Here is an 18,282-nt window from a genome sequence, read left to right on the forward strand (position 1 = left end):
ATATTATTTACCTTAGCCTTCTCAAAACTAGCCACTAAGGCTAGTGTTTTATCTAGATATTTTTAAATTCTTTTTTTTGGAGCTTTTAACTCCCTATTTATTTAACTGACTAGTAACTAGGAGTCGCTATACAAGGTTATATATTGAACATTCAACTCAATTGCCAATCTTAAAACTAGCTTTACTACCCACTTGATTAATCTTCCTAATAATTCTAGCTTCTATAAGACCTGTTTTAGTGGTTGATTAATCAGTACATAGATCACGTAAGCTTGGAAATATGGTTTGAACCTTTTAGGTAAAGTGACAATTACGTAAGCTAATTTTTCTATACCATTGTAGTTTATTTTTGGCCTCGTCAACACATTACACACAAAATAAATCAATCTTTATTTCCCTTCTTTTTCTCAAACTAGATTGAGCTAATGGCTTGGTTTGTAGTGGCTATGTATATAAGTACTAGATTTTATAGAACCTCGACTTGGATAGGATAGGTGGAAAAGATAAGAACTCTTTGAGTTCTTCAAAAGCTTTATGGCATTGAGGATCCACCTAAAGTTAAAAATGTTTTTGAAATTTTTGAAAAATGGCATACATCGTTCTACTAACTAGACATAAACATTCTTAGGGCAATTATTTTTTTAGTTAGCCTTTGTAGCTTTTTATCGAGGTTAGTGCTTTCATGTATAAGATTGTCTAAACATTTATGGGTTCACCTCTATCCCCATCTTATTAATCATGTAACCAAGAAACTTTCCCAACATGACCCCAAAAGCACATTTACTTGCGTTAAGCATGATATTATACTTTCTCAAGGTGTTAAAAGTCTCTCTGAGGTCTTTTAAATGCTCGGCCAAACTTTTACTTTTAACTATCATGTCATCCATATATATTTTCATGTTATAGTCAATCTATTATTTAAAGACCTTATTAATTAGCCTTTGATAGGTTGCCCATGCATTTTTTTTATTTAAAAGGCATCACCTTGTAATAGTAAAGGTCCTTCCTAGTAATAAAAGTCATTTTTTCTCGATCATCTTTTAGCATTTTGATTTGGTTGTAACTAAAGTAGGCATCCATAAAGCTAAGAAGGCCATGTTCGGCACTATTTTCCACTAGTTGATTTATGCTAAGAAGAGGAAAAATGTCTTTTGTGCATGCTTTATTTAAATCGATAAAGTCACAATACATGCCCTATTTTTCGCTATACTTTTTTACTATGACCACATTGGCTATCCATTCAAGGTAATAAACCTCTTTGATGAACCTTACTTGTAATAATCTATCAACCTCCTCCTCAATAGCCTTTTGTCTTTTAGGGTAAAGGTTTTCTTTTTTTGCCAATTCGATTTTATATCAGGATTAGTGGGCAGCCTCTGGACTCTTACCTCAATATCCATTCCAGGCATATCGAATGGTGTCCAGGTGAACAAGTTGGCATTAGTTTCGATTTGCATATGTTTTCAAGAACGTTATCCTAGAATGGTATAGCTAGAGATCCTCTACCAATTCAAGTTAGTTTTCATCTAAGTTTGGCCTCTAGTCAATTATCTCTTTTTATTCGATTAGGTGGGGATCGTTTGTTGTAAAAACAGATCTCGACCTGATGATTAGTATGTTATTGGTAACTTGCTGAAATATATGGTTGAATTGGTATGTATTTTTTATTTCAAACTATATTTTGGTCGATGTATTAGCTCTGTCCAAATGACATGAAATTGTTTGCACCGGCTTGAAAACTTGATCATCCTTAGAATTACTTTAAAAATTCAAAAAATGAAACAAAATATGTCTTTTAATTTGAGCTTAAGAACATGCTTCCATCAGGTCAGTTTTGCATCATGTGTTAATGTTTACAGTTTTTTGCTTCTTTTTAATTTTTGCTGCTTGTTTTTCTTCAATGTTCCCAATCTTAATCGAACTGTCAGTCTATTTCCTAGTCCTCTTTCTCATTATTATGACATAACACTATCATGCTGTGAACTAGTCTCTCATAACCTCTTTAACCCCTGAAGGTGTTAGAGATTTCACTTTCAAATGAGAAGCTAAGCCTATGAGCCACATAACAGATTGGCTAGGTCAGCCTAATATCATATTGTAGACAATGTGACATCTACAACTATAAATTTTATGACCGAGGTGGTAGTCCTCGACTCTATCCCCAAAGAGATCGGTAGCTTAACAGTTTCTTTCACTGATACCTACTTATTCCTAAATCCCACTAAGGTTGTAATGATCAACTGTATCTGGACTTCATTGATTTTCATTTTTTTCATAATGCCATAGTACATGATGTTGGTTAGCTCCCATTATCGAACATAATTCTCTTGACTACATAATTATATACTACAGCTATGATTATTATTGCATTATCATGTAGGTGTTGGATTCCATCCAAATCTTTTAGATTGAATGAGATTCATTTGTCTTTCTTGTCTTTTTCTTTCTTTGTAGAGGTACCCAAGACTATAATAATGCTTGACTTAACAATTTTTTAGTTAAGGTTGAGAATGCCTTTAGTAATCACATTAATCACTCTAGCAATTGGCTTGTTATTATTAGTTCAACTTTTTTCTCATCTTAGCTAATCTTTTCGAACTTTTCTCATTCTATTTTCTTCTAGCCTACTTTCCCCACCCCAAGTGGGCTCTTTTCAGTCTTGTCTATAATTCATTCTAGCTTGGCCTCGTCTTCGTTACTTTACAAACCTCTTCAGCTAGCTTATCATAATCAGAGCTTCAATCTTAATTTTTAGGTCGACATAGTCTTCAGTATTATGGCTTATGTCATTATGAAAAGCACATATTTTGGTTGAATCCCTCCTTGTGTTTTGTCTCGGTGGCTTTGGCCATTTGAGCTCAGAATTCCTTTCAATTTGCATCAGAATCCTCTCTTGATAGGTATTTAGTGTTGTGTAGTTCTTTCTCTACTAGGGCTTCTAGCCTTATGTCGTCTCTTTCTTGAGGGAAGATCATATAAATGTTTGCTTATTTTATAAGCAAGGAAGGGGGATGGGCCTCTTTTAACTCAGTTGTTTCTCATTATAACTTCGGCATTTATGTACTTTTCAGCTACAAGTATGACATTGACTAGAGTCTTAGGTGGCTCAAATGATAGGGTTAGCTTCAGATGATATTCTTTATTATTAAGTCCAATTGTCATGGTAGCTACAACATCTGTTTGCTCCAAATCTTTTACCTATAAAGCTTTTGCATTAAAACGCATTACATAGCTTTTTAGGGATTCATTATGACCCTAATAGATCGACATTAAGCTTAGGGTTGTCTTTTTCATCCTTCAACTATTTACAAATTGAAATAAGAATGAGTGGCTAAGTTCTTTAAATATTATGATTGACCTTGGTTCCAAGCTGCTGTATCAAGATCGAGCTGCATCCTTAAGGGTGGTAGCGAGGCTCTTACACATCAAAGCTTCATTCGCACCTCGCATCATTATATAAGTTCTATAAAATTTTAGATGATTGAAAGGGTCAAAAGTATCATTGTAAGTTTCTAAGGTCGGCATTTTGAACCCCTCAAGAGGCATGCTCTGTCAATCTCCTTGGTAAAGGGTGAGGTCTCCCAAAATTAAGCTCATTTTCGAATGTAACTGCCTTTGTTTTCAACTTTTTCTCCATGGCCTGTATCTAAACTTCTGTGTCCTTGTTTGGTTAGGGTTTAGGATTTATCTATTTGATTTTTTAGGTCGTGGTGTGCATCATATTATGGCTGAGGTAGTGGCAAGTTATGGTGTTATTTTTTAATTTTCTATCATAAATTATTTTTATATAATTACTCAAAATATTTATATAATTTTTTTATAATAATTTTAAATAGTTTTAATTACACAATGTTATTAATTATAAGAATGATTGAACTATTGAAATATTGACATTTTATAGTCCAATTTGATTCCAATAATTATAATCTTTTTATATATCTGAGGCGAAATTTTTGATTGAGTTTGAGTCTAGTTGGATTTTTTTTTAAATGAAGATAATTGCAGGTGTTTAGTCAACCATTCAAAGGAATCCAAAGAAAATAGCCAATACCATAATATAATAATTATAAATATTATGAGCAGCACTGACAGCTTTGCTTATCGTCCAGTATAATGTTTTTTTATGTGTTCTAGACAAAGATTCTGATGCTCAAATCTTAATCCATGACTTTTGTTATTAAAGAAATTTCCTCATACAATTTCATATGGTGTATTTTTAGTGAAATGAATGACTTACAATTGTAGAATCAAAGTCTTAAGCATGTCAAAGATGCTTCAGCAATGGTCTCATTTATTGTATTTATTTATTCCATTCTAGCACAACCTTCCAATTCATTGGAATATGGTACTTTTTTGGTGGTATTTTCTCATCGGCATAAGTTAGTAATAAATTTAATGGAAAATACACCATTTGTGCCTTTATTTTAAAGGCAGGAGAAAGCATTGATAAGGAGTCGATGTGGCAAGTTTGACAAAAATAACATGATTTACCCGCAATTAAGATTGAAAAAGAATTAAAACATAATTTAATTAATTCATATAATTATTTATAAAAAATTTAATAAATTAAAATTTTAAATTTTAATATTTGAAATTTAAAATTTTATTCTCAGATGACAACCTTTTATATGAAAGAAAAATGAAAATTGAAAAGTGTCGAATTCGTAGTAGCTGCAATTCGTATGCATTTAAGTAAAACAGTTGTATGTTAGCAATTTTAAAAAATGAAATGTAACTTTGGTTATTTGAGGATAGCTATGGGCTCAAAATGCGAAAACAGATAATTCTTCTTCCCAATGCAGAGGCGCACGTCATACTTCCTCGTCATGACGGAGGGGAAAGCGGAACAGAAAAATTCGTCTACACTCTAAAGGCCGTAATTAGATCGCCCGCTGTGAGTTTTTGGGTTGATGACCACCTAAAGGAAGTACCGGACAAAAAAGGTTACCGTAAATTGAAGTAGGGTCACCCCTGTATTTGCATCAACGAACGTGCACGTTTACTTCAATTGAAAAACCCGTCCGTGACAAGCCGCACCAATCGCGATGAAGGGTAAAGTAAATAACCAATTTAGTAACGGTAAGAATCCTAACGGGCCAAACAGTGCGGTTATCGTATTCTGAGTACTACTCATTTGGATTTCAAATTAAACATATTAAAATTTTTCGAAAATATTAAAATACAAATTACAAAAAGTTTTCTATTATGAAAAAGTAAAAATATTTTGAAACATATTAAAATAATAAAATGTACGTTCAATTTAAAATTAATGGAGTAATCTCTTTCAAGATTCAACCTTATTAAAATTTTCAGTTCACAATGTAATGTTTTATTTGATAAATCTATAACTTTAATTTTTATTTTTAACAAATTATAATAAAACAAAAAAAAAGGCATAAGAAAAATGTTTCTATTAGTAAATAAAAGGGAATTGACAACTTTTACCATAGTAAGTTTCATTTGGCAAGAAAAAAATTTTCTTAATTAATTAAAGTCAAGAAGTTGAAATCCTATATTTGTTAAAATAATACGTTGAATAAAACATATCATATTTTAAAATAAGTATTTAGCAATTGAAGTATACGTTCTGTCTCTGCATTTATCCATTATAGATTTAGACTCTATTCATATTTAGAGAATTTTGATCCTTACATTTATATTAAATTAAAAAAATTGAAAAATTACGTTTTGGTCATTTTTTTATTTCTATTTTAAAATATAACTTATTTGAGTTTTTACCTTAATGAAAAGTATATGAATGTCCCTCATTTATTGGAATTTTCTCAATAAAAATATAATAATTAATTAATGACGTGTTTATGTTTTCTTTAAGTTTTTAATTATATATTAAAGTCCTAATATATTTAATAAAATGTATTATTAATTTTTTTAGTTATTCAAAAAACAATAGTGTTCTATTTTTTGATATTTTGTTTATTTAAGAAAATTAAGAATTTATAATTATTTATACTTACTTATTTCACCTAGTCTCCAAACACTTCCGGTATAAAGATCTGTAATTATTTTCTACTTAAAAAACATCTAGAAGAAACGATCAATCACAACTTTTTTCAATTCTAATTTTCAAGGTATTTTCTAAAATAATCACTATGATGCATCCCACTTTATTTTTAAAAGGAAACATATTTTTTAACAATCCAATCAAATTTATTATTATTTAAAGAATTTTTTAAATTCTAATTTATCTATTTTAATATTATTTAAAAACGTATTATTTAACAACCAAACTATTTTAAAAATTCAAATTTATCAACTTTATTATTATTTAAAAACACAATTTTTTTTTTATCAATTTTAAAAAGAAAACCAACAAAATGAAAAATAAAAGAAAAATGGATCCAAAATCATAGAAGAATTGCACCTTACAATTTTTAAGCTAGACCCAAATCTTGTGGGACATTTACCTTGATGTGGGTGGATCGGGTCAACAGTTCTTTTTCTTTTGTTGTTTTTTAGCCTTTTCTCTTTCTTTTTACATATATCTCAATTTTTTATTTTATTTATTTAATTTAAGTCAGAGTATTTCGTTAATAAATGTAAAGATTATTATCTCATGAGAATATAAGTATTTTATTCTTTCCTAAAAAAATAATATTCGAGTAAAACTCGTGCATGTAAATAATTATGTACATTGCATAAATAGATATATCAATTATGACAATATAAATAAACAAATGACAAAATTAAGTACGATTGCTAGCCAAGATGCATTATTTTTTCAAAAGGATTAAAATAAAAGGAATTAAAATTAAATATTAACTAAGATCATTAAATTCAAAACTTAAGACAACGCATGATTAATTTATGGTTTCACTCTAAAAAAAAAAGTCCTCAGTGGAGTTGTAAGCTACTTTAAATTGTGGGTTTGAAAATCTGACCACTAAATAAAATTTTGAAACTAAAACAAAATTAAAACAGGGAGTTGCTACTAATCTTTTTATTAGGTATGATTGGTCATTGAAAAGTTTATCATTTTAATAAAACCTTAAAATTAGGTTAAAATTTATTAAAAAGATAGTTTTGGTTTTTAAAAGCAAAGTTGGATTCAATAGTACAGACACGTACGAAGAAGGATTAGCACTCTTACAATGTCTTTTTTAAAAGCGATACCAATTAATCATATGTTATCCTTTCGATGTTGAATAAAAATGGTTTTAACTTTATAATTAAAGATAATACTTTTCATTTTGTGAAATCAATTTTTATTAAGTTGAAAATGGAAAATTGTTTAATAATAAAAAAGAAAACCTTGAGATTAAGAAATTACTATAGAACTCCCTATCAATGAGAAAGAATTTAGAGGTAACCTTTTTGCCTAAAATTCATCATAATGATTCTTTAGAATAAAAATAATATTCTTTGTAGATAATAATTATTAGTGGCTCTCCACTGCCTAGGCAAAAGTACCAAAATTTATTTCTCTCGAAATATCATCTTAAATTTATCAAAATAAAATTTTTATAAAAACATTTTATGTAGTAAAAAATGGTAATGCAACAATAAATAAATAAATATAGTAATTAAAAGGAACAAGTAGATAAGATAAATGTAATCAATTATTAACATGTAAATAGATAAACATATGAAAATTGATGTCTTGCATTATGGTGAATGATCTATTAGATAAAATGACTTGATTATGGAATTCTTACATGCAAAGAGACCACTTGAATTCCCTAACGCCTAAGTAAAATCTAAGAATAACTCTTTCCATCTAAGAATTCATTTTTATTTTCATGACAAAGAGTGTATGTATTTTAAAAAAAAAACCATTTTTATTCCATAATAAATTTTATTAAGATATCATATGAAAATCCTTGATAAAATAAAATTTTCCAAATGTCCCATCGCCTAGGTGGAATATAGGAACAAATCATTTCAGCTAAAATTTACCATAAGAATTTTTAAGTTTAAATGGTGACTTTAGGGTTAAAGGGTTAGGTTTTAACTTTGATTTTAGGGTTTAACTTTGGTTTTTAGGGTTTGACTTTGGTTGTTTGGGATTTGGATTTAAGTTTAGAGTTTGGATTAAAGGTTAGGCTTTAATGTTGCTTTAGTGTTTTGATTTAGGTTTAGGGTTTAGGGTTTGGATTTAGGTTTACGATTCAAGGTTTAAAGTTAAGGGTTAGGGTTTTAAGGTTAAGGCTTAGGGTTTACGGTTTTAGGGTTAGAGTTTTGATTGCATTAAAATTTTAGTATTTTTATGCTCATTTTTAGTGCAAATTTTCTTATATTTTAGTTTGTTCCTTGCAAATTGTGGCAAAAATACTTCTAAATGCACGTTTTTCTCATGTGTAGGTAAAAATAGAGAAAATGAGGAAATTTGGTGAAATTGGATACATTTTGGAGCATTTTTTGTATAAATTGTGAAAATAACCTAAACTCATGTCGTTGAGTTACAATGCTTATTGAGGGAGTTTTGTTGATTTTTTCTTCTATAATTTTTTAAGATTATTTCTAGAATTTTTCTAGTGATTTTAATGATAAATTTTTTTTATTGAATAACTTGAAATTTTGGCAGCCAAAATGAAGAAAGTTGAAACAAAAATAGGTGCTTAAGGAAGCACAACTTATGGCGTGCATGGTTCTTGTTTATTGAAATTGGCTTAATCTTTTGATGATTTGAAGAAAACTTCAAAAGGTGATGACATGGCATTGTGGAAAGCTCCTAATGGTTATAACTTGGACTTTTTGAAGTGTTAAAATGCATGAAAGGAAGGCTTGCAACCAAAGAAGGAACAAAAAAGCACAACCAGCTATTCAACAAATGGTGCAGTAAGAAGAGAAAAGGTCTCTAGAAGACCCCTCATTTTTGGATATTTTGGAGAGATCTTTTGAAGTTTAATTCATCACTCACTACCTATAAATGACAGGGGAGTTGGCTGTTTTAGAGAAACTTTAACTTCGGATTTTAATTTTCTTGTTCTTTAATTTTTGCATTTTCCTTTACTATATTTTACTTTCTTGCTTGCCAAACAGCCCTTGATTTCTATGTTTCGCTATTGATTTTGATTGCAATTTTACATTTCTTGAAGTATTTTTCAGTGTTCTTTAAGATTTTGGCAATGAAGTTTATAAATTTTATTGATTTCTAGCTCAAATCTTCAAGTTTTCTTCTTGATCTCAATTCTGTTTTTACATTTGTATACTTGACCTAATTGCAATATTTTCTTTAAAACTTAATGATTTCGTACTTGATTTTGCTCCAATTTTCTTTTCATACTTTTGAGTTCATTATGATTTAACATAGTAAAATTCCAACTTCAAATTTATCCCTAATTGTTCCAATTAATTCTTGAAAGTTTCGATTGAAATCTAGAGGAGATGTAATCCAATTCATGTGATCTAGCTTGAGCGTGATTCTTCTTTCCTCTTGGTGATTTGTCTTTCTTCTAACCTTTGATCTCTTAGACTTACTTGTTATCTTGCTTATTTTCATTTTGTTACAATTTAATTCATGAGTTTGATGGCTATTTGAATGAATTGTTCATTTATTGCTATGTTTTTCTCTATTTTGTGTAGATCTTAAGTAGTTAGTTCAATGAACTTGTTTTTTTCTATTTTGCTACGATTTTCTTATTAGATTTTGTAGTGAACTTGTTTTTGAATCTTGGTTTAGCTTAGTTTTAGTTCATTCCCTCTAGAGTATTATAGATCTAATTTTTCTTTCATGAATTGTTAGTTTCCAGCTTTCAAAATTAGTTTCGGTTTACTTCTTCTAGGTTAGATCTTGCACTCTTCTTTCAGAATTTGCACTTGAATCTTGTTTTCATCTAAGATCATTCACTGTTGTACAATGCTTCATTCAAGTTCATTCAATTGGTTCAAGCTTAGATCAAGAATTTAATAGTTGAGTTTTAGTTTTCTATTTTTGCACATTAGTTTAAGTTGTAGCATGGCATTTGAATTTGGTGTCTTTGCTTCATCGATTGTCATATCAAACATGTTTTTACTTAGATTAGTTTACTTGTTTGGTTGAATTATTTTGTTTTTCCTTTAGCTAATAATGTAGCAGTAGTTATAGTTATAGTTAGTTATAATTAGTTAAATTGGTTACATTGCTTTAGTTACTATTTTTGTTTCAATTTTTGCTTGCTATTTTTAATTCTTAGGTTAGCATGTTTACTCTTTGATTGAACTAACTTTAGAAGGGTATGGGGATAAAAGGTACTTAGTTTAGGAATTTCTTGACCTAATCGTCATGGGAACAATATCTTGATTGAAAGGTCATTATTATTACTTGTACAGGTTGTGCACTTGTAGATTGACCCAATCAAGGTTTTAGCACCATTGCTGGGGATTAGGTGTAAAGAGTCATAGGCTAATACTAAGCTTCTCCATGCTCTTCTATAGAATGGTTCATCCTTAGTGTACTTTTGTTAGGCTAGTTACTAACTTGCATTGTTTTTGTTTCCTTAAGTTGTACATAACTAACTTTCTTTGCATAAGTTTGATAGTATCTAAATATATAGAGTTTTTACATGTAAAAAATGGTGCTAAAATTTAAAATTTGAAGGATTTTTGGTGCTTTTCACGTTATTTTCATGGTTTTAGGTTTGCGAGTTTAAGAACTTCATTTTCATGCAAACTATGCATTAAAGCATCCAAAGAAGTATTTTTGGCCCAATTATGGAAGCTCATTACCATCTCACCTTGATCCATATTCTTGCAATCCTAAGCTTACTTGGACTCCATCATATTCAGCCAAGTGAGAATTGTGATCCATACATGACTCCTTTGGTTAGCCATGAAGAAAATGTGTTGCACAAGGACTTTACTTATTTGGCTATGCAAGGGAGAAGATCAATTTGCAAGATCATGGACTCTCCAAGCACACTTATGTTTAGCCAAATCAATCCAAGAAAGCTACCATGTATTTTTTTCCACATTGAAGGCCAAGTGCATATGGCCAAGAGGAATTTGAAGCTCACCATGAAGCTTTTTGCTTAGCCTTGAAAATTTTAACTTGGAATAGGATTTTATCCATTTAAAATTCAAAGATTTGAATAAAAATAAATTTGTTCTTGAAATTCCAAGCCTTAGCTAAATCCAATGGAGGAGATTATCTAAGATTTAATCAAGGTGCAAGCAATGGCTAAGATTAAACCATTAAGAGACCATTTGGCCAAGAACACTTAACCATGAAGAGTCCTATTTAGCCATGAAGCTTTGAAGATCAAGATTGAGCTCATCTACTTGTATTTGAATTAGAAACAAAACTCTTGTAAAGCTTATCCCCCCTTGGTTAAACCCTTCACTATAAATAAGGAGGCCATTCACTCATTTTTATCATCCTTCACTTTTCCTCTCTTTTCTCTTTTCTTAGTTCTTTTAGTTCTTTAGTTCTTTAGGTGAGTTATTGGTTAGGTGATAGATTTGCCAATAACCACAAAGCTTTTATTTTTATTTTTTTTTAAATTCTTTTAATTCAAGAAGTATTATTTTCAAGATCTTTCTTTTCTTGTTTTTAAGTTTCAATTCTTATCTTCTTTTCTTTAATTTTTGGCAAGCGTTATTTTTCCAAGATTGATCAAAGCTTTCTTTTATTTTCTTGCAAGATTCGACCTACACTTTCTTTCTTATTCTTTTAGTTTTATTCATGCAAGCATTCTCCAAGTTTATTTCAAGCATTTGGCCTACTCAAAATTTCTTTACTTTGTAATATTTTAAATCTTGTCTTCTTAGATCTAGTTTTTAGTAGTATTCTTTTACTTCCTAAGTGACAGTTGGTGAAGTTAAGAACCCTGCCTAAACATCGATTTTAGTCTTTACCTTTTCTTGCTTCCAAACCTTAAATTCCCATTTATTTAGATATAAACTCTTAGGGTTTTGCCTTTGGTACTTGTGAACAACCCAAAATTACATTATACAATCCTCAAAGAGATGATACTAGAATACTCCGCTTTATTACTTGATCTATGCGCTTGCAAGCTCTATAAAAAAAATTAGCAATCAATTTTTTGCACTGTTATCAGGGATTATAATGATGTTCTTAATATCAATGTAGATTTCTTAAACTCTTATAATCTAAACCTTTTTCTTTTGTTTAATTATTTTTCTTTGATCTTTTCTTGGTTGCTTGTGCATATCCAAAAGTGTTAACTTAGCTTCTGTTGATTAATAAATTGAAAGAACCTTTAGAAGAAGAAAAAAAGGCAATTAACACCACCTGCACCAACTCCATTTTCAAATGCAAATAATAAAGAGTAAAAGACATTAAAGGCCTATGCAGTTTCCAATGCAAATGGGTTTCAACCATCCATTAGAAGACTAGTTATTCAAGCTAACAACTTTGAAGTCAAGCCTTCAATCATACAAATGGTCTAAAGTTCTATAAAGTTTGAAAAGTTACCAAGCAATGATCCAAATGTCTACCTTTCTAACTCTCTTGAATTATATGAAACTTTTCGCTATAATGGTGTTTATAATGAAGCAATTAAACTAAGATTATTTCCTTTTTCTCTTAGGGCAAAGTGAAATGTTGAGTGTTTTTTCTACCACTTGGTTCAATCACAACTTGGGATGACTTGGTCTAGAAGTTCTTAATAAAGTTTTTTGCACTAGCAAAAATAGCAAAGTTAAAGAATGAGATCACAACATTTTTGCAAGTTGATGGTGAAACTTTGCATGATAGATAAGAAAGATTCAAAGAGCTGCTAAAAAAATGCCAATATCATAAACTACCCTAGTGGCTTCAAATCTAGATCTTTTACAATAGTCTCACACCACCCATAAGTATCACCTTAGAATTAGCTACTAGAGAGACCATAATAAGTAAGACTCTTGAGGAAGCAAATGAGCTTATAGAAGAGATGGTTGCTAATAATTACTAGCAAGGCATGAAAATAAAAGTCAGTAAAAAGTCTATTGGTTTATTTGATATTAATGCTATTACTTCAATCAATTCCCAACTAGCTACCTTTATCAAGAAAATTTAAGCCTTAGGAAACCAATCTTAAGCCAACCATGTAGATGCAAAGCCCTTTTGTCTCTCATGATATATGTGAAGGACCCTATTCCTCTGAAAGATGCCAATTTAGGATATAACTAGTCTAATACATCTAACAAACCAAATTAAATAATGATCCCTATAGCAATACCTATACTCTTGGATGGCGAAACTACCCAAACTTTTATTGGAAACCAAACCACCAAGCCAACAAAAACCGAAACAACAACTACTGCCCCAATAAACCAAATTATAGCCCACCTAAGAACAGAAACCCATCTATAAGGATATATGACCCAATTGATGCAAGATAACAATGTTAATATCCAAAGTCAAGCTGTATTAATCAAAAACCTAGAAGCCTAAATAGATCATCTCACCTAAGCCATAACAAACCACCCTATAAGTATCTTACCTAGCAATATTAAAACCAATTTAAAAAGGTAAAGCAAAGACGGATGTAATGCAATCTATTCTTAGGAATATGTTAGGATAGAGGATTTTGATGAGAAGGATGATGAACTTATAATAGTAAACCTTCTCAGTTTTGTAAGATAACTTAAAATAGATTTTATAAGAAAAGAGGACATATTAGAAGATAAGGAATTTTTTAGAATTAAAAGAAAAATTTTAGAAGGTTTTGACTCTATGGCATTGGAAGCCCCTAAAGATATAAAAACTTATGACGATCTTGAATAGAAGAATGTTGAAATGGACTATGAAAAAGATCTAAAAGAGTACACTAAAGGGTTTTCTGAAAAAGGGCAAATGCTACTGCAAGTAAGAAAAGCACTACTAAAGAGCATTCAATTTGAACCTGAAGGGATAATCCAAGGTGAGCCAATGTAAAATGATCAAAGAGAAAGGGTAACCCAAGAAAAAGATCCCTTAGAAGAAGATTTTTAAGAAAAAAAAAGTTTAAAAAATTTTTTAACTAAGGCCAATGATGACTACCAGAATGTATTAACAGTGTTTTAACATAACACTATCTTCCCCAAGGCTTATTCAAAAAGAGCCACTCAAAGAATTGAAGGAAATCACATTTTTAAAAGATTGTAGCCTTAAACTTTAACAACTGCTATCTAGAAAGTAAAAAATCCAAGAAGTTTTACTATACCTTGCAAAATTAGAAAGTTAAAATTTTTTGATGTTTTGTGTTATCTTGGTTTTAGCATAAATCTTAAGCCTATGAATATTTTTGTGCAGTTAGGCTATGAAGAGTTGAAGCCTGCCTAGTTAAAATTAAGTTTGTTGATCAGTCTACAAAGTTACCATAAAAGAGGTTGAAAAATGTACTTATGAAAGTTAAAAAATATACTTTCCTTATGGATTTTACTGTCTTAGACATGGCAGATGATGAAACTCGATTATTGTTAGAAAGACGTTTCTTATTTACTACTAATGCCTTAATAGATATGTATGATGTTAGCCTAACCTTTGGATTTATAAACAAAAAGTTGAAGTTTATATCCAGAAAGTATGTATGCTAAGAGATGAAGAAGGTGTTGGTGCAGTCAAAGGAAAGGAAATCTTTAAAAAGTCTAATCGAATAGATAAACCTCCTGACCCTTTAAATCATTTAGCAACCTTTAGCTCAAGCCAAGTTAACCTTACAAGGAATTCAAGTTCTTTTTATGTGATCCCTACTAGAAGAGCTAGTCCACCTCTTAAAACCAAGTTTGTTTATTTCATTCCACAAAGAATGAGGCAACAAGGTAAGCTCCATCTAAAGGGGTAAGATAATTTGCATAAATTTAGGAATGGTCAAGCTTGGCCAAAACTGGCGCTACTTGGAAAGAACCTAAGTTTTACTTTAATGGTTATGATTTTTTATTTATTTATCTTTTATTAGGATATGTGTGTTTTTAATGGTTTTGCTTGAGTTGTTTTGTTTTTAGGGATGAAAAAAAGCAAGGAGGATGCCTTATGCAATTAAGATTTGACCTTGAAAGGAAATTTGCGGAGTATTTCTTTTTCCCTTGTTGTTTGACATATTGTTCATTTAAGTGTAGGGAGAAAAGAAAACTTTTTGACTTAAAGGATTTTGAAATCTTAACCCATCTTTCAAACCAAATTGGCATGCTAAATATCATTATGATGTTCACTTAGTTAAAATTACATATATTCTCTAAAAATTACTAAAGTGTGATATAAAGTGTAAGTATGCATATAGTGGAACTTGAAAAGAATTCTTAAGCATGTTTTTCTTTGGATATGATTATCATGCATAAATTTCTATTCTCTTTTAAGAAAATGCTATGATTTTTGTGAAAGATTGTAAGATGTGGATTTACATAAGATTTGAAGATTTGAATAAATGTTCTAATATTTACCTACTCAACCCTTGAGGAGAAATTCTAGACTATATTTGACTTAAAAGTGATCTAGGTAGTTTTTTGGACCGTTTGAGCCTTTTTCAAGCCACCTTGTGATAATGCATCCCTAGTACCCTTATTTTGATCCTATTATATTAATTATTTTCTTTGTTTATTTTAGGCACATTACAAGCCCAATAAGCCTTTCTTTGATTATTATTATCCTTTATTTTGTTTACCTAACCTATTGTGCTTATTTGTGTATAGACATGCTTATAATTTTGAGAGGAAGGGAGGTACAGGGAATGAAATGAAAGAAAGAGAAAAACAATGAAAGTCATGAAAGACAAAGCCTAAAAAAGCCAAAAATGGCTAAGTTTAAAAAAATGAAAGATTCTGTGAATTAAAAAAAATAAAGTAATGCTTTACAAGTCCAGTTTTAAAAAAAGCTCCCACTTGTTCAAAGTCCAAAAAGTACCGAGAAAGTAAGCATGTGTTTTAAGGCTAAAAATTTTTTTTTTCTATCTTGACCCAAGCTTTACATTACAAGCTTAAAAGACCTTTTGACCTTGAATTAATATGTAGGTTTAACATTAGTGAAAAGGGATGGGGAAAGTGAACATAAGAAGTCTATTCTATGTTTGAGTTGAAATGTGATGAAGTGTCTTACATTCAGTTTACTTGAATTATATGCATGACTTAAAGATTAAGTATATTTGTATGTGTGAATAGCATAAGATATTGAAAGCTTGCTTTTAAAAGAAATTCTTGTGACTATATGTTTATTCTTAACTTTGATTTATGCAATAGTACATGATAAAATTTTGTATAATTTTTAACTTTAAAGATATTTATAATGTTTTTTTTTAGCTTTGCTGATTTGAGGTTTTGCTTGAGGACAAGTAAAAATTAACGTGTAGGGATGTGATAACACCTAAATATATAGAGTTTTTACATGTCAAAAATGGTGTTAAAATTTAAAATTTGAATGATTTTTGGTGCTTTTCATGTTATTTTCATGGTTTTAGGTTTGTAAACTCAAGAACTTCATTTTCATGCAAGCCATGCATACAAGCATGCAAAAGAGTATTTTTGACCTAATTATGGAAGCTCATTGCCATCACCCCTCGATCCACAGTCATGCAATCCTAAGCTTAATGGGACTCCATCATATTTTGCCAAGAGAGAATTATGATCCAAGCATGACTTATTTACTTAGCCATGAAGAAAATGTGTTTCACAAGGACTCTACTCATTTGTTCATGCAAGGTAGAAGATCAATTTGCAATATCATGGACTCTTCCAGCACACTCATGTTCGACCAAGGTATTCCAAGAGAGTTACCATGTATTTTTTCCATAATGAAGGCTAGGTGCATATGGCCAAGAGGAATTTGAAGCTCACCATGAAGTTTGTTGCTTAGCTTGAAAGAATTTAACTTGGAATATGATTTTATCGATTTAAAATTAAAAGACTAGGATAAAAATCAACTTATTATTGAAATTCCAAGCCTTAGTCAAATCTAATGGAAAAAATTATCTAAGATTTGATCAAGATGCAAGTAAGGGCCAAGATTGAACCATTAAGAGACCATTTAGCCAAGAACACTTAACCATGAAGAGTCTCATTTGACCATAAAGCTTTGAAGATCAAGATTAAGCTCATTCATTGTATTTGAATTAAAAACAAACTCTTGTAAAGCTTATCCCCCTTTGGCTAAACCCTTTATTATAAATAGGGAGGCCATTCACTCATTTTCATCATCCTTCACTTCTCCTCTCTTCTCTCTTTTCTTAGTTCTTTAAGTAAGTTATTGGCTTAGGTGATGGATTTGCTAATAACCATAAAGCTTTTATTTTTTTAAAATTCTTTTAATTCAAGAAGCATTATTTTCAAAATATTTCTTTTCTTGTTTTTAAGTTTCAATTCTTGTTTTTTTTTCTTTAATTTTTGATAAGCATTATTTTTCCAAGATTGATAAAAGCTTTCTTTTATTTCTTGCAATATTCGGCCTACAATTTTTTTCTTATTCTTTAAGTTAATTTCATGCAAGCATTCTTCAAGTTTATTTCAAGCATTTGGCCTACTTAAAATTTATTTACTTTGTAATTTGTTAAATATTATTTTCTTAGATCTAGTTTTTTCATTATTCTTTTACCGCCCAAGTGATAGTTGGTGAAGTCAAGAATTCTACCCACATATCGCCTTTAATCTTTATTTTTTTTTTGTTTCTAAATCCTGAATTCTCATTTGTTTAGATATAAGCTCTTAGTATTTGTGAACAACCTAACATTACATTCTACAATCCCTGAAGAGTTGATATTGGAATATTTCACTTTATTACTTGATCTATGCACTAGTAGGCTATATACAAAAACCAGCAATCAAGGTTTTTTTTTAAAATTTATTTATTTATTTTTTACATGTGGGATTCTAATACTTATGAGGTAGCTGGGCATTATGTGGACTATGCTAAACCTTATTATTTTGATGACTACCTAGGATCATGGCCTAGTGAGGAGGAATAAGCCAAGGGAGAGTCAACCCTTAAAGTTTTATCCGAAACTTTAGACTCTCTAGAAAATCAAGTAGAGGCCTTTAAAGTTTGGTATAATCCTAAGCCTACTATTGTCCATAACTTTTCAAGCCCATATGACAATGGTAAAGTGTATGGTGGAGATTTTCATAGTGCTAGATGTTCATATGACTAAGAATTCAAATCTTACTCAAACACGTGCATTACTCACACTTGAGAGGGTTATCCTAAGAAAATGTAGGACATTAGTTTGGAGTATTCTTTTAGTTCACCACTTCAGCATACCTTGATTTATCCTATCAAGTATTCACTTTTACAATACCCTCTACCACCCCAATATTCTCTACCATCACTATGAATCCCTCAAGTGCCATACAATGTTGCACAATAACATATTTTTTCTTCATCACAACACCATTCATCTTTACATTACTTTCCATTCACACTATATTTACCACCAC

The 18,282-nt window shown here is 30.1% G+C and overlaps 1 non-coding gene across 1 annotated transcript; it reads right to left on the reverse strand.

The window, feature by feature from the left end:
- Positions 1–12,596: 12,596 nt before the first annotated feature.
- LOC149514680 (small nucleolar RNA R71) lies at positions 12,597–12,703 on the reverse strand. The gene has a single exon (XR_016328411.1). It is a non-coding gene; the product is annotated as a small nucleolar RNA R71 (small nucleolar RNA).
- Between the last annotated feature and the right edge of the window lie 5,579 nt (positions 12,704–18,282).

This window comes from Durio zibethinus, chromosome 15, assembly GCF_047325235.1.
Source record: "Durio zibethinus cultivar Kanyao isolate XHJ-2024 chromosome 15, ASM4732523v1, whole genome shotgun sequence".
Lineage (NCBI taxonomy): Eukaryota > Viridiplantae > Streptophyta > Magnoliopsida > Malvales > Malvaceae > Durio > Durio zibethinus.